The following is a 12,073-nucleotide window of genomic DNA, read 5'->3' as shown; positions in this document are numbered from 1 at the left end:
GAGAAGGAGAAGGAGAAGGAGAAGGAGAAGGAGAAGGAGAAGGAGAAAGAAGAAGAAAGAAGGAGAAAGAAGAAGAAGAAGAAGAAAAATGTTAATGATGCAGATTAAATTTAGAAGTGTGTTGTGGGTACTTTTCCCACCCAGAGAGCTGGTTGTTAAACATTACTAGCACAGTTCTCATTACTCTGCCCTCATAAAACAGAATAACGACTACTTGATTACAAGATTCCTTTTAAATAGCCTTTTAAAAATCCTCATCCTTATTGACTTCTTTGCAGCATTTGACAGTTTATGCACTGGATACTCTCTTTTCCGGGCTTCAGAAAAACTATACACTCCTACTACCTCTCTAACCATTCCTTTTGTCTCTCCCAGGCTGCTCATCTTTTCCCCTAATCTTTAATATAATGTTTCTCAAGGATTTGTCCTTGGTGCTTTCCCCTTCTACACTGTCTCTTTTGGTAATCTTATTAACTACTGAAGTGATACATCCTATCTTTCTAGCCTTATGACTTACTACTCTCTACCCTCTAAGGTCCTGCCAAACAGAACTACCTGGTTTCCTTAAAGCAGGGGTGGGGAACCTGCCTTACAGCATACCCTGCCCTCTTCCCCTCCCCCCCCCTTTTTTTTTAATACCCTTTTCTGTGCCTTCATCTCCTCTTCACCTTTGGAATTCTTTTTTGTATGTGTGTCAAAACCTGTTTTTATTGGTGTGGGGAATTCCCAGTAAGGAAACTTCCTCTGCTGATGCATTAAAGTGTTTTCAATATGAAAATCTTTATCTTTGCCAATCCTATGAGTGTGTGAGATAAAAAATTAAGAGAGCTGGGACCCATTTTAGGAAACTATGGAGAAAAGAGAATAAGATTGAAGCACAGACAAATTTGAAATGCTCAATTTGTCAGTGGACATAATTTAAAAAAATAGGACAATAGTGTTTCTTTTAAAAATATATATTATTGCCTTTAATTTTCACATCACAGCCCTCTGTCGCTGAGCCCCAACCTCTCAACTTTTCCTTGCAACAAAGAAAAATAGTTAAAAATTAACCAATTCAGCACTCTTGATTGACAAAATATACAGTATTGCACATTCATGGTCCTTCACATCTCTAATGAGAGGAAGAAGGTGTGTTTCATTATTCATTCTCCAGAACCAAGGTTGCTTTTTATAATTCGTGTTCAACTGCTTTTTAGTGCTGTTATGGGTTACATTATTGTAGCCATTGTGTGAATGAATGAATGGATGATAAAAACGAATTATTAATCACTGTGCTAGGGATACAAATAAGAATAAAACACGGTCCCTGCTTTCAAGGAACTCACATTCTAGCGAAAGGGACAACACATATGAAAGGTTTCAGCTTTAAGTCAGATGGAAAGGTCCCAGGGTCCTTAGGGTACATACAGCAGCCAGCAGAGCTGCTGATAAAATGATATCACTTTCTGAAAGTGAACCATTTGACACTGCAAAAAGCTTTGGTAGCAGGAACTTTCTTTTCTGGGTCCTGAGTAGTTGTGGCTTTAGCACCTTCAGAAGCAATTGCCAAGCTGCATCTGCACAGGGAATGTTTTCTAGCATTATGGCTGTGGGCACTATAGTGGAGGCATTACTATTCCCAAGGTTCTTGGGCCCAGGGTCCTAAGCTGTTTTCACTGAAGTCTGAAGGGAGATAATGGTTCAGGTGGCAGTGGTGGTTTGACTTGCCTGGGACATGTCCTGTCTCTTCCCCAAGGTGCTTTGCTATCTCAGTTAGACTGTCCCAGTTGCCCTGTGGGTGGCAGGTGGTTTGACAGTTGGTGGGGATGCTGACATCTTTTCCACATTTCATAGGAATTAGCTCACAAGATGATGACTTCAAGGATAATATACATATACATATTTCACAGCATATTTATATATTATATACACATATATACCATGTGTATATTATACTGGATTATGCTTTCTTCACTGAATTAATATTTGTTTCTTAAAGTACAGTGATATTTCATTACATTAATAAAACACAATTTGTCAGGTATTCCCGATTCAAAGAACACAGTTTGTTTCTAGATTTTTCCTACTACAAAGTGTTGCTATGATTATTTTGGTAAATGTGTGTATATTTTGGAATATTTATGTCATTGACTTCCTTAGGATATATACCCAGTAGTGGATTAAAGTTCAATGACTTTCCTTGAATAATTCCTTATTTTCCAAAAAGTATGGCTCAATTAAGAGTGTGCTGCCAATTTTATTTCTTTTTTCCCCCTTATTGAAAATCATTTTTGTTTTCAAGCTCTGATTGTCTACATATTAAAAAACAAACAACAACCCTAGTTTCCAGTTCCTGTAGTTATAAGATTATGTAGGTTCTGGAATAATGTGGCAGGACAACAAAACAAAACTGGTTAGTCAGCTAGCATTTAAGTGCTTACCATGCCAGGCACTGTGCTAAGTACTAGGGATGCTCTCAAGGAGCTCACTGTCTAATGGGAGTGAGATGTGCAAACAACTATGTACAGGATAAATTGGGGCAAGACTCAGAGGAAAAGAACTGAGATTAAAAGAAAACTGGGAGAGGCTTTTTGGAGAAGGTGAGATGTTAGCTGAGACTTTAAAGAAGCCAGGGAAGTCAGGAGATAGGAACAAAGAAGAGTGTTTCCAGCCTTTGGGGACAGCCAGTAAAAATGCTCAGGAGTCAGAATATGGTGTCTAATGTGAGGAAAGAAAGGAGGTCAGGGATCTCAAGATCAGTATGAGTATGGGGAGGGGAATAAGGTGTAAGAACGGCAGCGGGATGGTAGGAAGAGGCCAGGTTATGAAAGATTTTGAAAGCCAAATGGAAGATTTTACATTCAATCTTTGAGGTAACAGGGAGCTACTAGAGTTTATTATAGGGTGATGGTAAATGTTTAACAACTGGTTCTCTGGAAAAAAAAAAGTGCACATGACATACTTCTAAGTTTAATTTGCTTTAACGTTTTTTCCATCACTTTCTTAAATCTAGACAATCAACAAAACAGTAAACCAAGCCCTGATTGGTTGTGTTTGTACATTTTGGAAGTGTGAATGCTTGCAGTGAAAATTTAATAATCAAGATACTCAAGAGTTGCTGAAGCCAGCTCCAGCAAATTACTGTGTAAACTGGTTGGAAGATCATTTTAAGGAATGGAGGATGGTTTCGAGTGGAATAGACTAGAGAAAGGGAGACCCACCAGAAGACTACTGCAAACATTCAAGTCTTGAGTTGTTGAGGGCCTGCATATAAAATAATGTCTTTATCTGGTGTTTTATCTGATGTTTAAATTGCAAGATTAACCAAGATTTCAAACTTAGGTTTATATTATGGAAAATGTTTGGATTGTTTACAGGAGAGAAGAGGGCAGCCAGGTGGCATAGTGGGCAGAGCCAGGAAGACCTGAGTTCAAATCTGGCCTCATATACTTACTACTTGTGTGACCCTGGGCAAGTAACTTAATCCTGTTTACTTCAGTTTTCTCACCGATAAAATGAGCTGGAAATGGAGATGGCAAACCACTCCATTATTTTTGCTAAGAAAACCCCAGATGGGGCCACCAAGAGTCCTGAACATAGGAAAGAAGGGGCTGTTTTAAATCATATCTTTTTATTTAAAATGTTTTCATTGATTTTTAAAAAAATATGGCCTAAATTTTCTTCTGTATTTCTCGCCTCTCCTTCCTAGAGAGTTATCCTACATTACAAAGAATTAAAAAAAAAAAAAACCACAAAACGAGGAAGAGAAAATCTATCAACAAATCTAATCATATTCACGTTCCAGGTGCATGGACCACCCCCCTACAAAAGGGTTGGCTGTGTGTGGAGGTGGGGGGGGAGGTGTCAACCTACATCCCACTCAATCCCATCCCAATCATTCTACCCCACTTTAAATAAAAGGCAAGAAACATTTTTAAAGTGCTACTTTGGAATAAAAATATGAGCAAAAGGACAGTACCTGCCCTCAAGTTGCAGACATATTAAATTGATAGGGCTGGAAGGGACAGGGAGGAGAGGACAGAGCACTGGCCCTCCATCTCAGAGTTTTAGCTGGAATGCTTGCAGTATTCTCTGCCCTGCCAAATACTTGATTCCCATTCCTACATCAATAAGAACAAGAAGCATGCATTAGGCACCTATGGGGTGCCAGGTCCACAGCTAAGCTCCAACTATCTTAATTTGTTATTTAAGCCCCAGGGCATGCCTAAGTCCCTCAGCCAATCAGAACAGACTTCTTGCCTTCTTAGCTGATAAAAGGTGGCAGAAATCAGGGGTTATTTTTAAGTGAGGATGGGGAAGGTAATTTTCTGAGCTGCCCCCTCCCCCTTTGCAAAGCGGAAGCAAAACCAGTCCAAACCGAGTCACCCAAAGGTAGCGCTTCTAGTTTTGCGGCACTTTCTCAAATCTGGGATGAATCTTTTAAGAACAAGCCTAGGAGACTTTCCAAGAATTTCTGGTTCTCCTGGTTTGTTCCCTGAAAGCTAAACAGGTATCCCTTTGTCCGGACAGGATGCGCCGCGTGTCACCTGCTGCTCCCGGACCCTGGGGGTGAAAGTTCCTGTCTTCCTCCCTTGGAACCTGGGAGGGTGCGGGGAGCCCCGAGGCCCAGCCTGGCGCCCCGGGGGGGGGGGCTGTGGGCCCGCGAACGGGCACATGTAACCGAGCAGAGACGACACGGGAGCAAGGGCAAGCCTGGGAAAGAAGGGGTCGCGTCTGCCTCCGGCGTGCCAGTCTTCCGCCAGGGACAAGGCACACACTCCTCCGGAGAGCCGGGGCCGGGCGCTGGGGCCGGAGCCGCAGCCGCAGCGCTCCCAGGCTGGCTTCATCAGTGCAAAGGCAGCGCCTCGTAGGCAGCTCGGCTCGGCCGCCCTCGAGCGGCGACTGCAGCCCGGGCACCTTGGGGGCCCCCAGGCTGGGGATTCCGCGGCGGCCGCCAGGTGGCGCGCGAAGCCCCAGGAACAATGGACGAGTTCCCCCTCCAACCCCTGCCACACCAGTCCCCGGCCGCCCCAGCCATCCGGAATCGACCATTTGAGCTGGCAGAGGAGGGGGGCGGGGGGAGCTGGAGCGTGGCGCGCGCGGCTGGGGGGGAGGGGCCGCGCGTACGCCCAGGCCCGCGCGTTCTACGGGGCTCGTCGCGCCGGCACGCGGCCAGACTCGCGCGCTGGTGGATGGGGGAGGGGGTAGGCGGTTGGGCCGGGAGGGGGCGCGCGGTTGGGAGGGTGGCGCGGGCCCGGGCGGGAGAGGAGGGAGGGAGAGAGGGAGGGAGGGAGCAAGAAGGGAAGGAGGAGGAAGGGGGGAGGGAAAGCGGGAGTGGTTGAAGCCGGCGGCGGCGGCGGCCGAGCTGGGTCAGTTCTCTTTAGTGTTTGCCAATGTTGGAGGTGTCTCCAAACTATCTCCGGGAAGAAGGTAAATTCTCCCCCCGGGGGGAGCACCCGGAACCACCCCCGACCTCAGCGTCAGCCCCGGCCGCTCGGGAGGCAGAGGGCGCTGGGGAGCCGCCGCTGAGCGGCGGGGGTGGGGCGCGAGGGCTCACCTCGAGCGCAGCCTCTCCCAGGCCCCCCCATTCCGGAGCCGGCGGGGGGGGGGGGGGGGGGGCCCAAGGGGGGGGGGGGGCGGGGGGGGGGGGGGGGGGAGACTTCGGGCTGGAGGAGAATGAATGGGCGGGGGGGGGGTGAGGGACAGGTGTCTTGAAGGGGGAGGGGCAGGTGATTGGGAATGGAGAAGGGAAGTGAGTAGGGGACCCGCCTCCTGCCGGCTTGGTTGGGACCCTGAGCGGGAGAGGTAGGGGAGGTTGCCCACCAGGTCTTGGAGGAGGGGCTCCAGGATTAGGTGAGATAAAGCATTTATTAAGCGCTAACTGGGTGCGGGGAGTCTGGAAGAGGAGAGAGAGAGAGAGAGAGAGAGAGTGAGTGTGTGTGTGTGTTTGTGTGTGTGTGTGTGTGTGTGTGTAGGGGCGTGGGGCTGATGTGGAGCTGACTGGGAGGCTTCAATAGGGCAGGGGAGTGGGGCAGCCAGGGCACAGGGGGTAAGGAGCCCCTGCGGAGGGGCTGGCATCCCTGCCAGGAAGAATGAAAGCAGGGTGGCAAACCAGACCTCGTAAGGACTGGGTTGGGGGGGGGGCGGGGTTGATTTGCGAGTCAGGAGGTCGAATTTAGGCCCGGGGGTGGCTGCTAGCTTCTTAGGGAAGGGAGAACGGGTTATATCTTTGGAGTTGTAAAGGAAAGAAAATAGCTGGTGACAGGAGCTGTGTAATAGCAAGGAAGCGTTGTTGTGGTGGCTCTTTTTTCGATTCAGAAAGAGAGAGTTGGCCACCAGTGACCTTACTGGGGCAGGACAAGAGTTGGGTAAGCTGATGAGAGGCTGTTACAGAATGAGCAGTTTTAGAGAAGGGAGTGAGTTTGTCATCTCCAGAAGGGAAGGTTAGGGGTGCACCGAGGTGCAGAATGGACTGGTGGCAAGTCGAGAAACTTAAGTGAGGGAGGAGCAAAGAATGACTTACAGTTGGGGTAGAAGAGTTTAAGGGATTTTAGTAATGTGAGTGGTCCCTCCTCATATTCCAGAGCTCTTTGGATCCAGTAGAAGATAGAGATGGATCTTATTACCTTCTTCAGTGATGATTGAAAGCTTCATTATTCATTAATTGTGTTTAAAATTGTAGTAAACTCTCATTGAGTGATTCTGCTGATTGGCCATAAGTTCCAAGATATGATGTAAAACTGACATGTATTTGGGGTGGGAGGAGTAATATTAACTTACTAGGGAAAAATATTCCATTACATTTTTAGATTTTTATGCTCTTCAAATAAAGAACTATGAATCCTAAGTTTCAGTGTCAGTTTGTTTATTAAAAGTCAATATTTTGCATCTGTTTGATATATTTACAGCACTGACTAGAGACAACTTGAATTTGTACATTTGCTTTGTTTTGTACCAGGCCAGTATTAAATTTGTGAAGCAATTTTTGTGTGTTTTTTCTGATGTAGTTCTCTTAGTTCACCATTGCCACATTTTACTAAGTCAAGCTTAAGTTACTTGCTTTTTAGTGATCATTAGTTGTATATGGCCAGTATTTTCCCCATTCTTCTAAAGTTTTTATTAAGAGCTAATGCCTTACACTTAGGAAACTTTGAATATGATTCTAGTATGTACTTAATTTCATTGTACACTTCAAACAGAACAACACTGCATAGTTTTTTAGTTGTAGTGTCAGTTGACAGTGTCAACTTTGTCATTTGAAGTTATTTTTCTTTTTGTTAAAGAAAAATTAGACTGAAAATAATGGTTTAGTGGTCTTATTCTCAGAATTAGAATACCTGAATTTATTGTACTATAAATTTCAAATATTGGTAGGTTTGATTTAACTTTCCTTAAGAATGAAAGGATTTTTACCTCCCCCCCACTAAAAATAATGATCCTTCCTTTATTGCTTATGTATTAAAGTGAGATAACATGGTTTATTTAGTCCAATGACAAAATGAAGTCTAGTCAGCTATACTTTCTGGGCCTTCCTTCTACTCTGGTTGTGCTTATTTCCTTTCATAATCTAGGACAGTGGAATGTTTAAGAGTTAGAGAACCTGGATTCCAATCTTGGCCCTACTATTTACTATTAATGTGATGGGTAAGTCACTAAACTTTTCTGAACTTTAGTTCCCCATCTGTAAAATGAAGAAGTTGGACTGGATGGGTTTTTAAGGACCTTTCCAGATCTAAATACATGATTTATAATTGTTTATTTCAGGTGCTGGGGTTTTAATTCATTTAAAACAGACTGGACAGAGGAAAAAAGGTACAGAAATGTCAATCCTAAATAATGGGAAGTTGCTTGAGATTAGATCACACTACAGTTTATTTAGATGTATAAAGTCCTCAAATCAAATGCAGATAGTTTGGTGTCCCTCTTTTCACACATCTTGAATGCACCTCTCAGTAAAATGCTAGAAACAGTACCAAACTTGGATACTTATATCAACATTGAACTTATCAATGGTTAGGTTTTCACATCTTTAAAATTATCCACTGTCAGCTTACTTCTTATTTAAATGCAATTATTTATTTAAATGGATATTCAGGCCCTGAATGTTTAGCCTGGTGAAAGATGGGAAACTTGTAGTTGAAGCCTTCTTTGTACTTCCTATTGGAAAGGGGTCCTCTTGTATTATACACAATTTCATATATGTTAGTTGTAGCAAGGTTTTAAATTCCTTAAAATACTCTGTGGAATACTAGGAGACCCGTATTCATATTGAAGATTTATTTGGGTGAAAGTACATTGTTGGTCATTATTTTTTTCAAGACCTTTAAATCCTGAAAAACCACACATCAACCAAGCCTTGTTAAAAAGACCTTATGACTTTTAAAAAGACAACTTTGCATTCATTGTTGTTAAGTGGCGTGGCACTCTTCAAGACCCCATTTGGGGTTTTCTTCACAAAGATACTGGAGTGTTTGCCTTTTCCCACTCCAGCTCATTTTACAGATAAGGGAACTGAGGTAAATAGGATTAAATGACTTGCCCAGGATCATGCAACTAAGTAAGTGTCTGAGGCCATATTTGAACTCAGATCATCCTAACTCCAGGCCAGGTGTTATATCTGGTGCATTGCCTAGCTGCCCTTGTTTTCATTAGTATAGTACAGTATAGTACTTCATGATCAGAGAGTAAGTATTGTAAGGACTTTGCTTTGTCAAAATTATTTAAATGACAATAACATTAATTATGAAAGGGATATTAATATATTTTTGAAATGGTAGTGGCAATGTATTTTTTTATGGTTTTACTTTTTTTTTTCTTTTTGGAGGGGGAAGGGCAGGACAATTGGGGTTAAGTGACTTGCCCAAGGTCACACAGCTGGAAAGTGTTAAGTGTCTGAGGTCACATATGAACTCAGGTCTCCTGACTCCAGGGCCAGTGCTCTATTCATTTCGGCTCCTAGCTGCCCTGTGGCAGTTGTATTTTAGAAGACATTTAATTATGGGAAGCTTTCCATACATGGAGATTGAAGTTAGGTAGATAACCAGGCTTCGTCAAATTGTATTTTCTCTCAAAAAGAGTAGTTTAACTTTTTCTTGTAGCTGATTTGTCATATCACAGTGCTGCTGGGCATTTGGGGACACATGGCTAGATTTCTTGAAGTGTAAAGTATAAATGAGATTTTTCTAGATGGCAGCTTTTTTGGAGAGAGGAAAGGAGATAAAATGGTAGGTGGTATAAGATTGTTGGAAAATTGCATTTATATTCCTTATTTTAACAGATTAAAATACTGAATTGTAGATTTGGACATAATTTCAAAGAATACACTAAAACTAACTACATGAATATATTTTAAATTTTTTGGCTATCCTTATTTTGTATTTATAAAAATAGTTTGTGTGAATTTAAATTTTTATAGACAAGTATGTTAAGTTTATAACCATAATTTTGTATCATAGATAGCTTATACTAAGTATTGTCTAGTCACCTCAAAAAGTGCCTTGGAAGTTATATAGTTGAATCCTCATTTTCACAGATGTCCACTTTGCAGTTACATAAGGGCAAAATTACAGAACAGTTTAGAGTTTCATGGCCCATTTTTAGTGAAGAGAATGTGTAATTTTTGTTAATTCAGAATGCTCTTCTGTTTCAGGATTTTGAAGACTTTCAATTAACTTTTTACTATAAAACCTCTTTTCCTGATATTTGAATAGATATCAACAGATTTATAGGATAAGGAGCCCATAAAACAAAACATTTTGAAAAGCTAAAAAAAAAAATCCCAAATGATTCTCAAATGATAATTGCAGTGATTTCATAGTACAGTGGATGGAATACTGGGTTTTGAGGCAGGATGACTTGCTTTTATATCTTGCCTTTGATACTTATTAGCTATGTGATTATGGCTAAGTCACTTATATCACTGAGGGAAAATAATAATTAGTATATATGAGAAGCAGTGTGTAGTAGTGGAGTTTTTGGAGTCAACACTAACAAGTTGGAGAGAAGGTACTAACTTTCAGGTTATTGTATTTTTCTAATCCTTGAGTTCCCTGCAGCAATAAAATCACAGGTACAGTTCCTTATTATGTGTATCATTTACACACACACACACACACACACTTCCCTATGTACCTAGATAAATATACATATATACAGAAATATACATTCATACAAGACCACCACTGATGCATACTGGCTGTGTGACTGAGCAAATCATTTAACCTCTCAAATTCTGTCAGGGCAACTCTGAGACTCTAAGTCCTAGATCAAGTGTCTATCTGCATTGATATGGTTTCCTCACTGGGAGTTACCTACACGGATGAAATAATAGACCATATGTGCATGTATATATGCACATATATGCATATGTTTACATGTACATGTATGTATAATAGAATATGCATGTAGAAAATGTATACATGTATATTCATCTAGATTACACATATGCATATGTGTGTATGTACACATCTACCACAGTATGGTAAGTGGATAGAGAGATGACCTTGGCGTCATGAAGATCTGGGTTCTGTGCTGGAGGCATACTATATACTGGCTTTGTGACCCTTGAATACATCATTTAACCTCTAAGTATCCTGGACAACTTTGAGACAACAAGTTGTAGAGTAGGTTCCTATCTGCATTGGCAGTGTTTTCTTATTGTAAACTCCATATTGAGGAAATCATAAGTCTCATTCATATATATATGTATGTGTGAATAGATACATAAAAAACAAAATTATAATAGTTCTTTTACCTCTGGGTTGTGAGGATCAAGTTAAATGATGTGTATAAAGTGCTTTATAAATGTCACCAGTTATTCAATGAATGCTTCATAAATAATGTTTATTGATTAATAGGCCAAAGCTGTAAAAAGAGATGTTCCTTAAAAGATAGGGTACATAAATAATAAACCATTTTTAATGGATCAATCAATCAATCAATCAATCAATAAGCATTTATTTAAAATTGTGTGCCAGGCATTGTGCTATTTCAGATGCATCAACAAAAGTGAAACAGTTCTTGCCTTTTAGGTGCTTATGTTTTAAGCAGGGGAGACATGTACATGTACCTATATAGGCATGTGCATATAAACCTATACACAATGCAGTATATGCCTATACGTATACATGTACACATATATATGAATGCAATTATGTACATAATATATATAAAATATAAGGTAGTTTTGTGAGGGAGCACAATAACACCTGGGGGATTGCAAAAGACTTTACATCTAGAAGGTGGTGACTGAGCTGAGTGTTAAAGAAAACCAGGGATTTCCAGAGGGGAGAGTTCATTCCATGCAAGAAGACATTGTGTAGGAAGGCATAGGGAGGCTGATATGGAGCATGCTTTTTGTGGAATAATAAAGTCAATATGTCTTAATTGTAGAGTTCATGGAGAGCAGTAATGTATAAGAAACCTGGAAAGGAGTAAGTCGTGAAGAGATATAAATGTCATATGAAATATTATGAAGGTAGAAACAAGATTTGGCAATGGGTGTCAAGATTTATAGAATGCTTCGTGAATTTGTGTGATACAGCAGAGTTGAGGAAGGTATCAGTGTTATGAACCTGAGTGACTTGCAAAAAAATACTGACCCTGACAGTAATAGGAAAATTTGGAAGAGGGGTGGGGTTGGTTATGTTAAATTTGAGATGCCTACAGGATAGTTAAGTTTGAAATATCTATTGTGATACAGGACTGGATGCAGGAGAGAGTGTAGGGCTATATATTTAGATACCCATGGGAGCTAGTAAGGTTGCCAAGTGAAAGTGTAGAAAACAAAGCCTTGGTGTACATCCAGAATTACTGGGCATGAAGATGATAATTTTTATTTTTGCTTTGAAATTTCTTTTTATCACACATACATGGATGTATACATATATGTATACACCCATGCATATAGACAGATATATGTATATATCTATGCATATAGACATATAGTCATCCATATATACATACATGTATGAGTTATTGTTGGATTTTTATACATAAACTTTATATACCCCTGCATGCATGTGTGTGTGTGTATACAGGCATGTGTGCAAATATACGTGTGCATGTGTGTATTTGCTTATTTGTTGAACTT

The 12,073-nt window shown here is 41.2% G+C and overlaps 1 protein-coding gene across 6 annotated transcripts in view; it reads left to right on the top strand.

Annotated features, from left to right (window-relative positions):
- Positions 1–5,254: 5,254 nt before the first annotated feature.
- Positions 5,255–12,073, top strand: part of STAU2 (staufen double-stranded RNA binding protein 2) — a 434,298-nt gene continuing 427,479 nt past the window's right edge. For 4 of the 6 annotated variants that reach the window (XM_069100127.1, XM_069100123.1, XM_069100126.1 and 1 more), the window contains exon 1: positions 5,255–5,412. The gene's annotated coding sequence lies outside the window, so the exon portion shown is untranslated. Of the gene's footprint in view, positions 5,413–5,722; positions 5,836–12,073 lie in introns of those variants that run through there. The other 2 variants (XM_069100124.1, XM_069100125.1) reach the window with 2 other exon arrangements.

Source organism: Petaurus breviceps, unplaced genomic scaffold, assembly GCF_028583685.1.
Source record: "Petaurus breviceps papuanus isolate PSGF00001 unplaced genomic scaffold, PetGlider_PUasm1.0 38, whole genome shotgun sequence".
NCBI lineage: Eukaryota > Metazoa > Chordata > Mammalia > Diprotodontia > Petauridae > Petaurus > Petaurus breviceps.
Note: the sequence above shows the minus strand (reverse complement) of the source record. Positions and strands in the feature narration are given on the sequence as shown.